The sequence below is a fragment of the Sturnira hondurensis genome, unplaced genomic scaffold (assembly GCF_014824575.4).
Source record: "Sturnira hondurensis isolate 20B ecotype Veracruz unplaced genomic scaffold, ASM1482457v3 Scaffold0016187, whole genome shotgun sequence".
In the NCBI taxonomy this organism is placed as follows: domain Eukaryota; kingdom Metazoa; phylum Chordata; class Mammalia; order Chiroptera; family Phyllostomidae; genus Sturnira; species Sturnira hondurensis.
The window spans coordinates 71,241-91,232 of record NW_028088818.1 but is presented as its reverse complement, the minus strand read 5'-3'; the positions used below and the strand labels follow the sequence as shown (position 1 = coordinate 91,232).

Here is a 19,992-nt window from a genome sequence, read left to right as displayed (position 1 = left end):
CTCCTTTTCTATTACTGCTTTTAAGATTCTCTCCTTATCTTTTTAATCTTGGGTAATGTAATTATGATGTGTCTTCATGTGTGCTTCCTTGGGTCCAACTTCTTTGGGACTCTCTGAGCTTCCTGTACTTGTATGTCTATTTTCCTTCATGAAACTAGGGAAGTTTTCTTTCACTATTTATTCAAATAAGTTTTCAATTTATTGCTCTTTTTCTTCTCCTTCTGGCACCCCTATAATTCAGACGTTAGAATGTTAAAAGTTGTCCTAGAGGTTTCTAAGCCTCTCCTCATTTTTTAAAATTCTTGTTTCTTCATTCTGTTCTGGTTGAATGTTGATTCTTCATTCTACTCCAAATTGTTAATTTGAGTCATGGTTTCCTTTCCTTCACTGTTGGTTCCCTGTGTATTTTTCTTTATTTCATTTTGCATAGCCTTTATTTCCTTCTTTATGTTTTTGCCATACTCAGTGAGTTCTCTGAGCATCCTGATTACCAGTGTTTTGAACTCTGCATTTGCAAGGTTGGCTATTTCCATTTTGTTTAGTTTTTTTTTCTGTTTTTTTTCCTGATCTTTCATTTGGGCCATATTTCTTTGTCTCCTCAATTTGGCAGCCTCCCTGTGTTTGTTTCTGTGTATTAGGTAGAGCTGCTTTGACTCCCTGACTTAGCACACCCGTTAAGTTTCATGGGGAGGAGCCTTAGGTATTCACCAGGTCAGGGCAACCTGCTTCACTCTTTTGTGACTCTGTGTGTGAAGAGGTCTTGGAGAGGTAACAATGCCACTGCCTGGCTTTTGGAGGTTTTCCTGTAACTTGCCCCATTTCCAGTCACTTCACCCATTTCCTGTATGTGACTAGTGCCCTTCAAGCTGCTGCTCTGTTGGTGAAACTCAGAGTGTGTGGGTTTGCCTACATTCTAAATCTGTGTAGGCCCTTTAAGCAGCAAAAATCCTGCTGTTTCCTCTTCCGCCCCAACCCTCCCTGGTTTTTACAGCCAGAAGTAATGGGGGTTAATCTTCCCAGTGCTTTCACCCTTGGCTGTGCATTCTGGCCTGGGGCTTGGATCACTTTCTTGCTCCCAGGGTATCCCTCCTGATTTTTATATACCACATGTGAATGTGGAACCATCCATTCCACCACTGCTACCACCTCTCCACCCCATACTGTGTCTGCTGCTGTCTGTGACTCTGCCCCCCTGACCCATCTGTAAGAACATGGTTTCTTTAAATTCTTGGTTGTCTGACTTCCATACAGATCAATTTTCAGACAGTTCTGGGTGTTATTTGTTTTGAGATCTGGTTGTAATTTCTTCTATGTTTGCGTGAGGAGATTAAGCTTGTCTGTTTATGCCTCCATCTTTGCTGCAAGTTCCCTTCCTCTGAAAAAACTGAGTAGAGCAGGTGTGAACTCATCTGTGGTCTCAAAGGCCATGTATATGTCTAATGAAGAAAGAAATACTACTGTTTCATAGTGATAAAAATAGAAGACTCAATCAATGCTACACACCCTTTCCACTGTAATTACCTACCCTTAAAATTGTATCTTTGGAAATGTATGTCCTTTATAAAAATGCAGATCTCTGTAAAGCACTTTTCATTCATTCATGAAAGATTATAGATTTCGGTATCCCAGAAAACAAGTTTTAAAGCAGATATTGGAGGGAAGAAAAAGTCATCACTTGGCAAAACAAAGAGAGTAAAAATGTTGGGGAATGCAAGGAAGGGAGCCCCAGGAATTGTGGAGGGAACTCCTTGAGGACAAACAAGGGGATATTTAATTGCTTAATCAAAACGACTTCTGATTTCTCTTTCCTCCTCTTTTGAAGCAACCCAGGCTACAAAGACTCAACAGTCTTATTTGAAACAGGAGTGCTAGGCTTACTGGATGACATCTGTCAGCTTTGTTGACCCAAACCATAATATAGTAAGAGTTCCTCCTCTCAACAACTGCCTGGCATCCAAAATATTTTTTTTCCTTAGAGAAAAGACAAGAAAAAAGCTAGGTGTAAGTGGCCAAATTCATAGAATTTTGCAACAGCATGGAAGAAGAAAATATAGGAAGCCTCCATATGCTACCTTGTACATTTCTGGTAGGAGTGTAAATTGCCTTGGAGAACAGAGATTGTTGACAATATGTATTAATAAATTTCAAAATGTGCCTTTGCACCCTGACTGGTGTAGCTCAGTGGATTGAGTGCAGGCCTGAGAACCAGAGGATCACGGTTCGATTCCCAGTCAGGGCACATGCCTGGATTGCAGGCCAGTTCCCAGCAGGGGATGCATGAGAGGCAACTGTACATTGATATTTCTCTCCCTCTCTCCTTTCCCTCTAAAGATAAGTAAATAAAAAATATTTTTAAAAATAAAATAAAATGTGCCTTTACTTTAAACTGTCAGTTGCCCTTCTAGGAAACAAATATTCTCAGAAATAGGAGAAATGATAAAATTAAAAGATAAAAAGATATAATGTGAAACCAACTGATAAAGTAGATTTCACACACACACAAAAGCAAGGATATAGAGGATTTGAAAACGACTATCAATAAAGCAAGGTAATAGTTATATATAGAACATTGTACACAATAGAAAATACAGTTGACACATAAATGACATGGCCTGGAACTACATTGATCCAGTTAAACACAGATTGTTTTCAATAAATACTGTAAATGCTTTCCAGTTCCATCCATGCTGTTGCAAAGAGTTGGAGCTCCTTCTTTCTTTCTGCTGCGTAGTATTCCATTGTCTAAATGTACCATACTTCATTTACTTATTTATTTGTTTATTATTTTATTTTATTTGTTTATTTTAATTGTTGTTCAAGGACAGTTTTCTGTCTTTAACTCCCATCCCACCCTACCCCCAAGACCTCCCCACCTCCCTCCTATTTCCACCCCACCCCCAGTTTTTGTCTATGTGCCCTTTATATTTGTTCCTGAAAAACCCTTCCCCTTTTCCCCTGAAATTCTCTCCCTTCTCCCTTTTGGTCACTGTCAGCCTGTTCTCTATTTCAGTATCTTTGGTTATATTTTGCTTGTTTGTTTTGTTGTTTAGGTTCCTGATAAAGGTGAGATCATATGGCATTTGTCTTTCACCACCTGGCTTATTTCACTTAGCATAATGCTTTCCAGTTCCATCCAGTAAATGAATGTATCAAAAACTGTGGTACATTTACACAATGGAATTCTATGCAGCAGAAAGAAAGAAGGAGCTGCCACTCGTTGAGACAGATGGATGGAACTGGGCTGGGGCTTTTCCTTATAATTTTAAAGAACATTTTCTTTTTTTCTAACTTTATTATAAGAATACGATATATACTACATATAACATATAAAAGATATGCTAATTGATGGTTTATGTTATCAGTAAGGCTTCCAGTCAGCAGTAGGCTATTAGCAGTTAAGTCTTGGGGCACTCAAGTTATACATGGATTTTTAATTGCACAGGCAGTCAGTGCCCATAATCACTGTGTTGCCCAGGAAAGGTTACACTCTTCTTCTCTTCTACTTATGGAAAACTGACAAGTTGATCATGTACTCAGAAAAAGAATGACATACTACTGATGCATTTTGTCTACCATTTCTGGTCATAATTCTGTAAAAAGGGAAAGAAATAAAAAATATGAATCCCTATATCCTTATTCACTTGGAATTTTAGAAACATACTTTTAAATAATTATGAAATAAATCAAAATTAAAAACAAAAATTCTTAATTTTATAGAAAATAATGAAAAGGCACACAATAATAAAATGTATAGGATACACTCAAAGCTCTATTTAGAAAATGTCTAAAGATTAAAAATAAATTAATTAATTTTTCAACTTAAGAAAATGGAAAAAGATAATAAAAGAATTCAGAAGGAAGAATTTCATTTTTAAAAAGCTGAAATTAATAAACTCATAATGAAACAATCAAATAATAATTAAAATTAAAAGCGGGTTCTTTGAAAAGTCTGGTTAAGTGAAAGGAGAGAAAGCAAGACAACACACACAAAAAACATGATACTAAGAATGAAAGAGGAGATACACTCATAGATACAGATAATAGTGTGTGGGTAAACAATAAAATGGGATCTCAAAAAAGCCACTACTTGGTAGTGCTTGCGGACTTTCATTATGTAAAAACTCCCACTGTGGTGGACTTTAAGCTAACAACGTGTAAGTCACTAAAACCAAAGATAGGAAGAAATGTGCCAAGTAGTGAGCCAGCACACCACTTGGTAGATATAAAAATAATTATATAGGAATATTATGTGCAACTTATGTCACACAGTTGAAAAATCTATTAAGTACACCTAATTTTATCCACTACCCAAAAGTAACAAAACCTTAAGACACTGACAACTTTAGTCCAGATTGGAAAGGTGATTAAATATGTGTAATTTTTTAAAGGCTCCAAGTTCAAACGATTTTAAAGATCAGTTCCATAAACTCTTTAAAGAAAAGATCATTCCCATGCTGTTTAAACTATTTAAGACCACAGAGGAAGATAAAAAGATCTCAAAAAACATATAGTGAATCTAATATAACCACAATGCCAGAACCCTAAGAAAGATATCAGAAATAGTAAGAATACTGATTGATTTCACTTATGAATATATACACAAAAATTTAAATAAAATAGAAAATGAAATCAAAAAGGGCAACAAAAGAATAAAATACTATAACCAAACAGGGTTTATTCCAGAAGTAAAAGGAATGATACAGCATTGGAAAATATACTAATATATGGTGCTATAATACATTCTAACAGGGTTTGAAACAAAATTTAGTAGCCAATCCAAATAAAAACTATAAAGACAGCACTGAAATATGATTAAAAAACAAATAGCAAACGTCATGCTAAATTGAGAAAATGCTAAAGTCCTTTTGAGATCAAGAACAATAAAAAGATGTCTGATATCACCACTATTATTAAACAGTGTTTTTAATGTTTTAGCTGAGGCAAAAAATAAGAAAATTAAATAATTGGTATAAATATTGGTAAAGAAGAGATAAAAGTACTTCAAATATACCTCAGAGACTCTACTCTTTTTTATCTAAAATTATTAATTCGATAAGATTATTATATACAAGATAATATATAAAATCAAGAGCTTGTCTCTGTATGATTTTTAAAATGAAAATAGAAAAGTAACTCATTCATAACAGAGAAAAGACCATAAAATACCTAAGGGTCAACTTAATAAGAAGGTTATCTATTTGAAAAAGAAAATAAAATAATAAAGAGTAGTTCTCAAAACTAGAACCTTACAAAAATGTAGAGATATAGCATGATTTTATTTGGGAAGATGTAACATCATTTCTTCCCCAAATAAATATATAACTGTAATACAATGATAATCACAATCCAAATTCAGTATATTTTGTAACTGGATAAAATTACTTTAAATTTCAAGTTCCAGCCAAGATGGAGATGTAAGTAGAAACCCTTTGCTTCCACGCACAACCAAAAGGAGGACAAGGATCAATCTGAAATCAATAAACAACCAAAGGTGGCAGAAAATCAAACTGCATGGAACTCCAACAACCAAGGAATTAAAGAAAAAGTCAACCAGAACAACCAGACCTGTAAGGTTGTGAGACTGGCTAGGCTGACTCAGAAAAACCACGGCCATGCACAGATATTGGGAGCTAGGCAGCCAGCCCCAGGGGGCTGTGTGGGAGGGGCTCACTTAAGTGGACTTATAGCTGACTGTTTGATATGGCTGGGGTTGCTGTGGTAGGGGAAGCTTCCAGTCTCACAGGAGAGTCTGAGAGTCCATTGAAAAGAGAGCTAGAGATGAGCTAGTGAGCCACATTGTTCCCTCTCTGGTCCTTCACCCACAGGCATTGCCACTGTGCAGCAAAGAGGGTTGCCCTGCCCTGGTGAATACCTAAGGCTCTGCCCCCTTATAATCTATTAGCTGCACCAAGATAAAGAAATATGGCCCATTTCGCTCAGCATAATGCTTTCCAGTTCCATCCATGATGTTGCAAAGGGTAGTAGTTCCTTCTTCCTTTCTGCAAATACCATATGATATCACCTTTAACAGGAATCTAAACAAAACAAACAAGCAAGCAAAATACGACCAATAACACTCAAATACGGAACAGGCTGACAGGGTCCAGAGGGGAGAGGGGAGAGAATCATAGGGGAAAAGGGGCTGGACTCACATGAACAAGCAGAAAGGACACATGGACAATAACTAAGGGTGGGGGGAGGAAAGGGGAGGGAGGTGGGGAGCATGGGGCGGGGGGTGGGCAGGGTTGGGAATATAAGACAGAAAGCTGTACTTAAACAAGCATTAAATAAAAAAAATTAAAAAAAAGAAATATGGCCCAAATGAAAGAACAGAGTAGAGCCTCAGAAAGAGAGCTAAGCAATGAAGAGATTGCCAACCTATCTGATGGAGAATTTAAAGCCCTGGTAATCAAAATGCTCACAGATCTGATTGAGCTTAGTTGAAAAATGAAAACAAAACAAAACAAAAACAAAAACAAATAAAGGATACCCAAAGTGAAATAAAGCAGAACGTTCAGGGAATCAAAACTGATGAAAGGAAACCATGACTCAAAGCAACAATTTGGAACAAAAGGAAAAAATAAACATCCATCCAGACCAAAATGGAGAAACAAGAATTCAAAAAAAGTGAAGAGACTCTTACAAACTTCTTGGAAAACCTAAAATGTTCCAATATCCAAATTATAGGGGTGCCAGAAGGAGAAGAACAACAGCAAGAAATTGAAAACTTATTTGAACAAATAATGAAAAAATTCCCCAATCTGACGAAGGAAATAGACTTCCAGGAAGTCCAGGAAGCCCAGAGAGTCCCAAGGAAGTCGGACCCAAAGAGGAACTCACCAAGGCACATCATTATTAAGTTACCCAACATTAGAGACAAAAAGAGAATCTTGAAAACAGCAAGGAGAAAGGAGAGAGTTACTACAAAGTAGTGCCCATTAGGCTATCAACTGATTTCTCAAAAGAAATCTTACAGGCAAAAAGGGGCTGGAAAGAAGTATTCCAAGTCATGAAATCCAAAGACCTACAGCCAAGATTGCTTTATCCAGCAAAGCTTTCATTTAGAATGGAAGGGCACATAAAGTGCTTCCCAGATAAGGTCGAGTTAAAGGAGTTCACCATCACCAAGCCATTATATGAAATGTTAAAGGGACTTATCTAAGAAAAAGAAGATCAAAAATAGGAACAGAAAAATAACAACAACTATCAACAAATGAACCTAAAAGAAAAGACAAACAATGAAAACAAAAACTAAGCAAACAACCAGAACAGGAACAGAATCAGAGGAATGGACATCACATAGAGAGATTTCATTGGGGAGGGGAAAAAGAGGAATAGGGGGGAAAGGTACAGGGAAGAAGCATGATTAGTAGGCATAAGGTAGGCAGGGAGAGATAAAAAATGTCATGGGGAACAGAGAACTCAAAGAACTTGTATGTACAACCAATGGATGTGGACTAAGAGGGGGGAATGTTGGAGGGCTAGGGGCCGGGTAGAGGGGGGATTGAGGGGGAAACTGGGAAAATTGTAATAGCATAATCAATAAAAAATATTTTAAAAATTTAAAAATTATTTTAAACTTTATACAGAGAACAAGGTATTTGAGAGTAGCCAAAAATTATAAAAATAAATACCAGGTATGTCTTATATTAAAATATTAATATTAAAAGTTACCATAAAGGCAGTATAATAAAAAATAGTAAGGGATTGTTATGAGAAAAGACAAGAAAATTGGTGGAACAGAGTAGAGTATATAGTAAGTCCAAGTACATCTGGAAACCTAATATATGGTAAAGTTGGCATATGTATTCAATTGGGAAAAGATTGTTTGAATAAATGGTCTTGCCACAGCAGCAATTTATCTGGAAGAAAACAAAACTGCATATCCTGAAATAAACTTCAAAGTCTCATATCCTAAAATAAATTCCAGATATACTAAATATTTAAAATAGAAAGAAGAAAATGAATAAAAATATGAAAAGAAAGTAAGGAGAGAAGACCTCCCTCCACAAGTGAGAAAAAAAAGTCATGCAGAAAAATAAAGATAAATGACAATCTGTAAAAAAATTGCAATGTGTGACAGATAAAAGTTTAGTACTACTAATAACACAACGATATAATACTGAAGATATATAGATGATATAGATACATATGGATATGGATATAGATATAGATATAAAAGAGAAATGAGGTCTGTTTGGAAAAAAGTCTAGCCATTGTTAATATAATGAGAATGGTTTAAATGACATTGATGTCCTGGTAGCCAAGGAGAGTGGACTAGAATGTGCGTGCATGAACAATAATGATTTTACTGTACTAGTCAGTGGGAGCAGTAGATGCCATTGAGTGAGCATGTATACTCACTCAATGAGCATGTGGCTGTCTCATTCAAAATGACTGAGTGAAGGTTTCAGCCAAGATGGAGGCATAAGTAGAGATGCTTCACTTCCTCAAACAGCTAAAAGAAGGATGACAACCAATTTAAAAACAAAAACAACCAGAACTTCCAGAAAATCAAACTGCATGGAAGTCTGACAACCAGGGAGTTAAAGAAACATTCATCCAAAATATTAGCAGGGGTGAAGACAGGCAGCCAGGGCAGAAAGAACACACAGCAAGACAGCAGATCATGTGGGCAAGGTGGGAGCTGGCTGATTGTGTGCTCCCATATTCCCATGCTGATAAACCAGGAGGAACAACTGGGAAATGAGACAGACAGCACAATCCAGGGTTTCAGCACGGGAAACTAAAGACTCAAAACCTCTGGTAGTAAAATCTGTGGGGGGTGCGGTGGTGGGAGAAACTCCCAGTCTCACAGAAGAGTGCATTGGAGAGGTGCATGTGATCCTAGGCTATACACAAGCCCACAAACCTGGGGATCAGCACCTGAAAGGGCACAATCTGCTTGTGAGAAGCAAGGGAAGTGATAGAAAGTGGGGCAAGAGCCGAGCAAGCAAACAAGCAACATTATTCCCTATCTGACGCCTCCCCCATAGACAGCCCCAAAACAGCAGCAAAAAGGGTCTCCTCACCTTCAATAACACTTAAGGCTCTGCCCCTTACAACATAACAGGTGCGCAGAGACAAAGAAATATGGCCCAAATGAAAGAACAGATTAAAACTCCAGAAAAGAAAAACAACTAAGCAAAAGGGAGATAGACAATGTATCACATACAAAGGTCAAAATATTGGTAATCTCACAGAAATGGTTGAGTTTGGGTGCAAAATGAAGGAAGAAATGAATGGTTTACAAAGTGAAATGAAGGAAAATATACAGGGAACCAACACCGAAGGGAAGGAAACAGAATCAAATCAATGGTTTGAAACAAAAGGAAGAAATAAACATCCAACTGGAACAGCATGAAGAAAGAAGAATTCAAAAAAATGAGGAGAAGCTGAGGAACTTCCAGGACAAATTTAAATATTTCAGCATCTGAATCATAGGTGTGCTAGAAGAAGAGGAAGAGCAGAAGTTGAAAACTTATTTGAAAACATAATGAAGGAGATCTTCCCCAATCTGGCAAAGGAAATAGATGTCCAGGAAGTCCAGGAAGCTTGGAAAGTTCCAAAGATATTGGATCCAAGAAGAAACACACCAAGACACATCATAATTAAGTTACCCAAGATTAAAGAGAAGGAGAGAATCTTAAAAGCTGCAAGAGAAAAGGAAAGAGTTACCTACAAAGGAGTGCCTATAAGACAATGAGCTGATTTCTCAAGAAAACCCTTGTAGGCAAGAAAGGGCTGGAAAGAAAGGCAAGGACCTAAATTTGTCTATCCAGCACAACTGTCATTTAAGAATGGAAGGCCAGATAAAGAGCTTCCCAGATAAGGTCAAGTTAAAGAAATTCATCATCACCAAGCCTTTATTATATGAAATGTTAAAGGGACTTATCTAAGAAATAGAAAATCAAAAACTATAAACAATAAAATGACAACAAACTCAGAGCTATCAACAACTGAATCTAAAAACAAAAACTAAACAAATAACTAGAACAGGAATGGAATAACAGAAATGAAGATCACATGGAGGCTAAAGTGGGGAGAATGGGGGGGAAGTATAGGGAATTAGAAGCATAATTTGTGGGCACAAAATAGACCAGGTGACATTAAGAATAGTATAGGAAATGGAGAAACCAAAGACCTTATATGTACAACCCATGAAAATAAACTAAGGAGGGGTACCTGGAGGAGGGTGGGGATTGCAATGTGCATGGGAATAAAGGGGAGAGAGAAATGGGACAATTTTAATAGCATAATCAATAAAATATACTTTTAAAAAATGACTGAGTGAGTAGAGCAACAAATCTGCATCAAATTTTACATTAAGCTTGCACATTCCTCTGTGGAAACTATTTGAATAATTCAGAAGGCTTTCAGGGATGATGCAATGAGTGCAGCACAAATAAAAGTGTGGCACAAATGCTTCAAAGATGGTCAAGAATCTGTGGAAAGTGATCCATGTTCTGGAAGGTCTCCAACAAGTAAAACACCTGAGAATGTTGAATGCGTACAGGCTGCAAACAACAAAAATCAGCAACTGACAGTGCAAGAACTAGAAGCTGATCTGGGGATTCCAAAAACTACTGTGTCTGATATTTTGATGCAGGATCTTGTCATGAAATGTGTTGTGGCAAAATTCGTTCCATGGCTTCTGCTATCAGAGCAGAAGGAGCATTGTGCTATAGCTGCTGATGTCTTGATTCAAACCGCTACCAATGAATCAAATTTCCTCAAGAAGGAAATGTTAAAAGGAGTTACCTACAAAGGAGTGCCTATAAGACTCAGAGATGAATCGTGGGTCTAAGGCTATTATCTAGAGTAAAAGTCGAGTCATCCCAAAGGAAATCACCTGTTTCTACATGCCTGAGGAACGTACCACAAAGTTGCAGCAAGATCAAGACCATGTTAACTGTTTTTTGATTGGGAAGATGTTGTCAATCTGAGTACACCCCTCTAGGCCAAACAATTAATAGAGTACTACAACAATGTTCTGCATCAGTTGATAGATGCAATATGATGAAAACAGTCATAGCCACGGTTAACTGGTGACTGGCAGCTTTGTCACAACAACACACACTCATTCATCACATCTCATGCAGAGTTTTTGGTGAAACATGAAATCACCCAGGTGACTCAGCACCCCTACAGTGCAAACTTCATGCCATGTGACTTCTGGCTTTTCCCCAAACTAAAATCACTTGTGAAAAGGAAAAGATTTCAGACTGTCGATGAGATTCCGGAAAATACAATGGGGCAGCTGATGGCGATTCCAACAAAGGATGTTGAAGAGCATTTTGAACAGTGGAAGAGATGCTGGGAGAACTCTGTGAGGCCTAAGGGTGCCTACTTTGAAGGGGACTGAGGCATCACTGTCTATGTACAATACTTCTTGTATCTTCTTCCATAAATGTCTCTATTTTTCATATTACGTTACTGGATAGAACAAGAGTTGTATCACAAGTACTCAGTCTTAGGTGATCTCATCCATTTCTAAGGCCTCAATACCACCTATACATGGTGGAACAGAAGTTGGTTTACAGTTGATCATATGGACAATAATACAGTAATTAATAAATAATACAAAAATAAACTCCATATTTTGTGTACCAACAACTGTAAATCTACTTTTGTCCACACCTGTATGGCCAGTGACTTGCTTATCTTCCTTTTTTTAATGTTTAAGTTCTTTATTGAAATGTAATTTACTATTTAATATTTTTATTGTATTATTTCCATTATATTTAATATCCTTATACCCCAACTACCCCTCCCCACAATCACTACACTGTTCTCCCTGTCCATGAATTCTTTTTCCTTTTTGTTCAATCTCTCCACCCCCTCACCCCCTCAGTAGCTGTCATCCTGCTCTCTATGAGTCTGTCTCTATTTTCCTTGTTAGATCGGTTTGTTCATTAGATTTCACATATGAATGAAATCATATAGTATTTGTCTTCCTCTGACTGGCTTTTTTCACTTAGCATCATGTTCTCCAGGTCCATCCATACTGTTGCAAAGGGTAAAATTTTCTTCTTTTTTCAGCTAAGTTGTATTCCAGTGTGTAAATGTCGCATAAGTTGTTTTATCCACTTATCTACTGCTGGACACTTGGGCTGCTTCCATATTTTGACATTTGTAAATAACATTGCAATGAACATGGCAGCACTTATGTTCTCTTGAATTTAATTTTTTGTGTTCCTTCAGATATATTCCCAGAAGTGGGATCACTGGGTCAAAAAGTAGATCCATTTTTAATTTTTTGAGGTATCTCCATATTGCTTTCCTCAGTGACTGCACCAAACTACATTCCCACCAACAGTGCAAAGCGGTCCCCCCTTTCCCCACATCCTTGACAGCACCTGTGGTTTATTGATTTATTGATGATAACCATACTGACAGATGAGAGATGATATCTCACTTTGGTTTTAATTTGCATTTCTCTGATAATTAATGACATTGAGCATCTTTTCATATGTCTATGGGTCATCTGTATGTCCTCTTTGGAAATGTGTCTACTCAGGTCCTTTGCCTGTTTTTTAATTTGCTTTTTGCGGGGGGGTTGAGTTTCATAAGTTTTTTATAAATTTTGAATATTAATACCTTATCAGATTTATCAGTGAATATGTTCTCCCATTCTCTGTGTTCTCTTTTTATTTTGTTGATGTTTTCCTTTGCTGTGCAAAAATATAGTAGTTTGATGTAGTACCATTTGTTTATTTTTTTCTTTTGTTTTCCTTGCCTGGGGAAATATATCCAATAAAATATTGCTATGAGCCATGTCCAATATTTTACTGCCTGTGTTTTCTTCTATGATTTTTTGGATTCAGCTTTAACATTTAAGTCTTTGATCCATTTTGAATTTATTCTTGTGCGTGGTGTAAGAAAGTGGTCTAGTTTCACTTTTCTGCACATATTTGTCCAATTTTTTCAACACCAGTTATTGAATAAACTATCTTTAGCTCATTGTATATGCTTACTTCCTCTCTTGAATATTAATTTACTATAATGGTGTGGGTTTATTTCTGAGCTCTCTATTGTGTACCAGTAATCTGTGTGTCTGTTTTTATGCCAGTACCATGCTGTTTTGATTACTATACCATTATAGTATAACTTGATACTATAGGTACAGTGATTCCTCCAATTTTGTTCTTTCTCAGGATTGCTCTTGCTACCTGGTTCCTTTTGTAGTTCCATATAAAATTTTGAAATATATAATTCTGTGAAATATATCATTGTAGTCTTGACAGGAATTGCACTGAGTATATGATTGCTTTGGGTGATATGAACATTTTAATGATGTTCATTCTTCCTATCCTTGAGCTTGGTATGTCCTTCCACTTGTTTGTATCTTCTTCAGTTTCTTCAGTGTCTTACAATTTTGCATGTACAGGTCTTTTACAGTCCTGGTTACATTTATTGCTATGTATTTTATTCTTTTTGAAGAAATTGTGAATGGGACTGTTTTCTTAGTTTCCTTTCATGTTAGTTTGTTATTGGCATATGAAAATGCAGCTGATTCCTGAATATTAACTTTGTATCCTGCTAATTTGCTTAGTTCATTTATCAGTTCTTGTAATTTCTTGGTGGAATCTTTGGGTTTCTCCATGTACAGTTTTATGTCATCTGCAAATGAGGAGAGATTTACTTCTTCCTTTCCAATTTGGATGCCCTTGATTTCTTGTTCTTTTCTGATAGATATGGCTAAGACTTCCAACACTAAGTTGAGTAAGAGAGATGAAAGCGGAAATCCCTGTCTTGTTCCTGATCTTATGGGGAAAACTTGTAGTTTTCTCCCATTGAGTATGATGATGGTAGTGGGTTTGTTATACATGGCCTTTATTATGTTTAGGTATGTTCTCTCTAATCCCACTTTTCTGAGAGTTTTTATCATGAATGGGTGCTGGAGTTCATCAAATGCTTTTTCTGCATATATTGGTAACATCATGTATTTTTTTTAAATTTTATTTTATTTAGTTCTTGTTCAAGTACAGTTTTCTGTCTTATATTCCCAGCCCTGACCCCGCCAGTGCTCCCCACCTACCTCCCATTTCCACCCCCCACCTTAGTTATTGTCCATGTGTCCTTTATACTTGTTCATGTGAATCCTTCCCCTTTTCCCTTGTGATTCTCTCCCCTCTCCCCTCTGGACCCTGTCAGCCTGTTCCATATTTCAGTGTCTTTGGTTATATTCTGCTTGCTTGTTTGTTTTGTTGTTTAGTTTCCTGTTAATGGGGATATCATATGGTATTTGTCTTTCATCGCCTGGCTTATTTCGCTCAGCATAATGCTTTCCAGGTCCATCCATGATGTTGCAAAGGGTAGGAGCTCCTTCTTCCTTTCTACAGCATAGAATTCCATTGTGTAAATGTACCATAGCTTTTTGATCCAGTCATTTACTGGATCAAATGGAAGCATCTAGGTTGCTTCCAACTCTTGGCTATCGTAAATTGTGCTGCTATGAACATCTGGGTGCATAGGTTCTTTTGGGTTGGTGCTTCAGGGTTCTTAGGATATACTCCTAATAGCAGAATAGCTGGGTCAAAAGGCACATTCATTTTTAGATTTCTTAGAAAATTCCATACTGCTTTCCATAGTGGTTGTACCAGTCTGCAAACCCACCAACAGTGAACTAGGGTCCCCTTTTCCCCACAACCTCTCCAGCACTTGTGGTTTGTTTCTTTGTTTATGATGGCCATTCTCACCGGTGTAAAGTGGTATCTCATTGTGGTTTTAATTTGCATCTCACTGATAGCTAGCCATACCGAGCATCTTTTCATGTGTCTCTGGATCCTCTGTATGTCCTCTTTGGAGAAGTGCCTGTTCAAGTCCTTTACCCATTTTTAATTGGGTTGCTGGTCTTCTTTGCGTGCAGTTGTGTCAGTTCTTTGTATATTTTGGAGATTAAACCTTTGTCTGAGGTATCATTGGCAAATATGTTTTCCCAATCTGTTGCTTCTCTTTTTATCTTGATACTGTTTTCCTTAGCCATGCAGAAGCTTTTTAGTTTGATGAGGTCCTATTTGTTTATACTTTCGTTCATGTCCCTTGCTCTAGGGAACATATCAGTAAAAATATGGCTGCGTGGAATATCTGAGATTTTCTTGCCAATGTTCTCCTCTAGGGCTTTAATGGTTTCACGGCTTATATTTAAGTCTTTTATCCACCTTGAATCTATTTTGGTGTATAGTGTAAGTTGGTGCTTAAGTTTCACTTTTTTGCATGTAGCTGTCCAGTTCTCCCAACACCATTTGTTGAAAAGGCTACCTTTACTCCATTTTATGTTACTGCCCCCTTTGTCGAATAGTAATTGACTGTAGAGAGTTGGGTTTATTTCCGGACTCTCTGTTCTATTCCATTGGTCCATGTGCCTGTTTTCATGCCAGTACCAGTCTATTTTGACTACAGTGGCATTGTAATACAGTTTGATATCAGGTATTGTGATCCCTCCTACTTTGTTCTTCTTTCTCGAAATTGCAGCTGCTATTCGGAGCCTTTTATGGTTCCATATTAATTTTTGAAGTGTTTCTTATATCTGTGAAATATGCCATTGGAACTTTAATAGGTATCACATTGAATCTGTAAATTGCTTTGGGTAGTATGGACATTTTGATTATGTTAATTCTGCCAATCCATGAATACGGTATGTTTCCATTTGTTTGTGTCTTCCTTGATTCCTTTCTTCAGTGTTGTGTAGTTTTCTGCATACAGGTCTTTTAACTCCTTGCTTAGGTTAATTCCCAGATATTTTATTTTTGTTTTTGCTATATAGAATGGGATTTTTTTCTTGATTTCTGCTTCTGCTGCTTCATTGTTGGTATACAGAAATGCCTTTGATTTCTGGATATTGACTTTGTATCCCGCTGTTTTGCCAAATTCATTTATTAGTTCAAGCAGTTTTTTGGTAGAGGCTATAGGGTTTTCCATGTATACTATCATGTCATCCGCAAACAATGCCAGTTTTGTGTCCTCCTTTCTGATTTGGATGCCTTTTATTTCCTTTTCTTGTCTCATCGTTGTGGCTAGAATTTCTAATACTATATTGAATAGAAGTGGTGAAAGTGGGCAACCTTGCCTTGTTCCTGATCTTAGTGGAAAAGATTTTAGTTTTTGCCCATTGAGTATGATGTTGGCTGTAGGTCTTTCATATATGGCCTTTGTTATATTGAAGAATGCTCCCTCTATTCCCACTTTGCTGAGTGCCTTTATCATAAATGGGTGTTGTACCTTATCAAAAGCTTTCCCCATATCTATTGATATGATCATGTGGTTTTTGTCCTTGCTCTTGTTTATGTGATGTATTACATTTACTGATTTACAAATATTGAACCATCCTTGCATCCCTGGGATGAATCCCACTTGGTCGTGGTGTATGATCTTTTTAATGTATTGTTGGATGCGATTTGCCAATATTTTGTTGGGGATTTTAGTGTCTATGTCCATGAGCGATATTGGCCTGTAGTTTTCCTTCTTTGTTGTGTCTCTATCTGGTTTTGCAATTAGGATGATGCTGGATTCATAAAGAGTTTGGGAGTTTTCCATAATTTTGGATTTTTTGGAATAGTCTGTGAAGAATAGGGGTTAGCTCTTCCTTAAAAGTTTGTAGAATTCTCCTGAAACCATCTGGTCCAGGCCTTTTGTGTGACCAGAGTTATTTCATTACTGCTTCAATTTCATCTGCTGTTATTGGTCTATTCAAGCTTTCTGCTTCTTTTTCATTTAGTTTTGGAAGATTATATTTTTCTAGAAATTTGTCCATTTCACCTAAGTTTTCAAATTCCTTGGCATACAGCTCTGTGTAGTAATTTGTTGCAATCCCTTCTATTTCTATGGTATCAGTTGTAATATCTCCTCTTTCATTTCTGATTGTGTTTATTTGGGTGCTCTCTCTTCTTTTCTTGATGAGCCTACTTAAAGGTTTGTCTATTTTGTTTATCTTTAACAAAACCAACTCCTGGATTCATTGATTCTTAGAATTGTGCTTTTAGTCTCTATGCCATTTAATTCTGCTCTGATCTTGGTTATTTCCTTCCTTCTACTTGCTCTGGGCTGTCTTTGTTGTTGTTCCTCAATTATTGGAGGCTTCAGGTTAGGTTGTTTGTTTGAAATGTTTCTATCTTCTTTAGGTAAGCCTGTATTGCTATGAACTTCTCTCTCAGGACTGCCTTCACTGTGTCCCATAAGTTTTGGGTTGTTTTGAGTTCAATTTTCATTTTTTCCAGAAACTTTTTTATTTATTCCTTGATTTCTATCTTGACCCATTCATTGTTTAATAGCATACCACTCAGTCTCCATGATTTTGGGTGTTTTTGGTTTTTTCCTGTGGGGTTAGTTTCCAATTTCAGTCCCTTGTGATCAGAGAAAATGCTTGGTGTGATTTCTATTTTCCTATATTTGTTGAGTCTCGTTTTGTGTCCTATCATGTGGTCTATCTTTGAAAATGTTCCATGTGCATTTGAAAAGAATGTGTATTTAGCTTCTTTGGGATGGAGGGCTCTATATATATCAATTAGGTCCATTTCATCTAGAGTGTCATTTAATGATGCAATATCTTTGTCCATATTTTGTTTGGAAGATCTGTCCATTTTAGACAGTGGGGTGTTACAATCCCCTACTATAATTGTGTTGCTGTCAATATGTTTCTTGAGGTCCTCTAGGATTTTCTTTATATATTTGGGTGCTCCTGAGTTGCATGCATATATATTTACTATGTTGATGTCTTCTTGGTGGATTCTTCCCTTGAGTAACAGGAAGCGACCTTCTGGGTCTCTCTTTATGGCCCTGTTTTTGCAGTCTATTTTGTCTGATATGAGAACTGCTACCCCAGCTTTTTTTTTCTTGTCCATTTGCTTGGAAAATTTGGTTCCATCCTTTCACTTTTAGTCTGTGGTGGTCTTTTGACTGAGGTTGGTGTCTTGTAGGCAGCATATGTGTGGGTCATGCTTTCTTATCCATTCAGCTATTCTGTGTCTTTTAATTGGTGCATTTAATCCATTTACATTTAAGGTTATTGTTGATAGGTACTTATTCATTGCTATTTGTGTACCTGTGTTCCTCTCTGTCTCTCTCTTTTCCTTCCTTTCCTTAAAGCAGCCCTTTTAGTAATTCTTGTACAGCTGGTTTGGTGGAAGCATATTCTTTTAGACTTCTTTTGTCTTGGAAGCTCTTTATTTGGCCTTTTATCTTGATTGAGAGCCTTGCTGGGTACAGTAGCCTTGGTTGTCGGCCTCTGTTTTTCATTACTTGGAATATTTCTTGCCATTCTCTTCTTGCTTGGAATATTTCCATTGAGAAGTCAGTAGGCAACCTTATTGGGACCCCCTTGTATTTTACTTCCTTTTTCTCCCTTGCTGCCTTTAGGATTCTCTCTTTGTCTTGGAGTTTTGCCATTTTAATGCTGATGTGTCTTGCAGTAGGCCTCATTGTGTTCCACCTGCCTGGGACTCTCTGCGATTCCTGGATTCGTGTGACTTTCTCTCTCCTCAACTTAGGAAAATTTTCCGTAATTACTCTTTCAAGTAGGTTTTCTATCCCTTGTTCCTCTTCTTCTCCTTCTGATATTCCTATTATTTGGATATTATTACATTTCATATCGTCTTGCATTTCTCTTAGACTCTCCTCATTTTTTCTGATTCTCTTTTTCATTACTAGCTCCATCTGGGAGATTCTTTCTACCCTGTTCACTAGCTCGCTTATGTGGTCTTCTGCCTCATTGATCCTACTCTTCATACCTTCTACTGTGTTCTTCAGTTCAGAAATTGTATTCTTCATTTCCTCTTGGCCTTTGTGGATGGTTTCTGTTTCCTTTTTCATGTTGGTATAGTTTGTTGAGAGTTCATTGTAGCTCCCCTGTAGTTTCTGGTAGCTCGTTGTAAGCTCTTTGAATTTCCTGATAACCAGTGCTTTGAATTCAATATCTGATAGTTGACTTGCCTCTATTTCATCTAACATTTTTTGAGACTTCCTCCTGTTCTTTCATCTGGGGATTGTTTCTTTGTCTTCCCATTGTTTGTGATGCTCTTCTTCTTGGTCTCAGCTTCTTAAATTGATCTGTTCTGGTTCCCTGGGTTTATGGTGTGAACTTCTGTGGCAGGATGCCTGTGAAATTCAGTGGTACAGTCTCCTGCAGGTGTCTTGGTGTTCTCTGCTTCCACCTATTCCTCTTGTTGGTTTCCAGCTGGTCGAACCTTTTCTTCTGGTCTCACTAGCTGCAGCAGCCTGACAGGCTATTAGTGTGGCCTTTCTCATGTCTTGGTGAGCTTGACTGGTCTTGCCAGTGCCCTCCCAATATCCAGACTGGCGCTGCTCTCCAGTGCCCCACTGAGAGCAGATTTTTCTCCAGGCTTCTCAGCCCTGGCCTGTCGTGAGTGCTTGCGCTCACAGCCAGGCTTTCCTGGTCTCGCAGGCTTGGGCACGGACCTTTCCCAGTGCTGTGGCTGAACACACAGGGCAACTCACAATTCTCCCAACCTGGCAACTATGGCCTGACTCCCGTTTTTTTCTGTCAGTGCCTGGCTGGGTAAGGAGGGAGCTGATGTTTGGCTCTCTTCAAGGGGCCTTATTAGTACCCCGAGGCTCTCTGAGACTGTGGGAGAGTGGCTGAGGCCTGGTGCTACAGGGAATGCATGGGTGACTCTCACTTCTCCCAAGCCAGCAAAGGCAGCCTGACTCCCTGCATTATCAGAGCTCTCTGGTTTGCTTCCCAATGCCCATTCCTCTGCCACTACAAGCAAACTGATCTCTCCTGGTGTTTTCCAATCTGCGCCCTGCCGGATAGGGAGGGTGCCAGTGACTAATTTCTCCCAGGGTTGTTGTTGCCCGCCCTCAGCTCTCAGAGACCAGGGCAGCAGGGCTAGGGCCCTGGGGCGGCCTGGCAGAGGGCCTGCAGCCTCTGCGCTGTTCCCTCCTACCTTGTTGATCTGCGATCATCTCCTCTCCTCAACCTCTGGTCATTCAGTGTCCGCTACACTTTCTAGAGTCCTGCCTTCCTATATG

General features: G+C 37.9%; 1 protein-coding gene across 3 annotated transcripts in view; it reads right to left on the bottom strand.

Annotated features, from left to right (window-relative positions):
• The window catches only part of MID2 (midline 2), a 127,895-nt gene that overhangs the window by 65,509 nt on the left and 42,394 nt on the right, over positions 1-19,992 (bottom strand). The gene's annotated exons all lie outside the window — the stretch shown is intronic.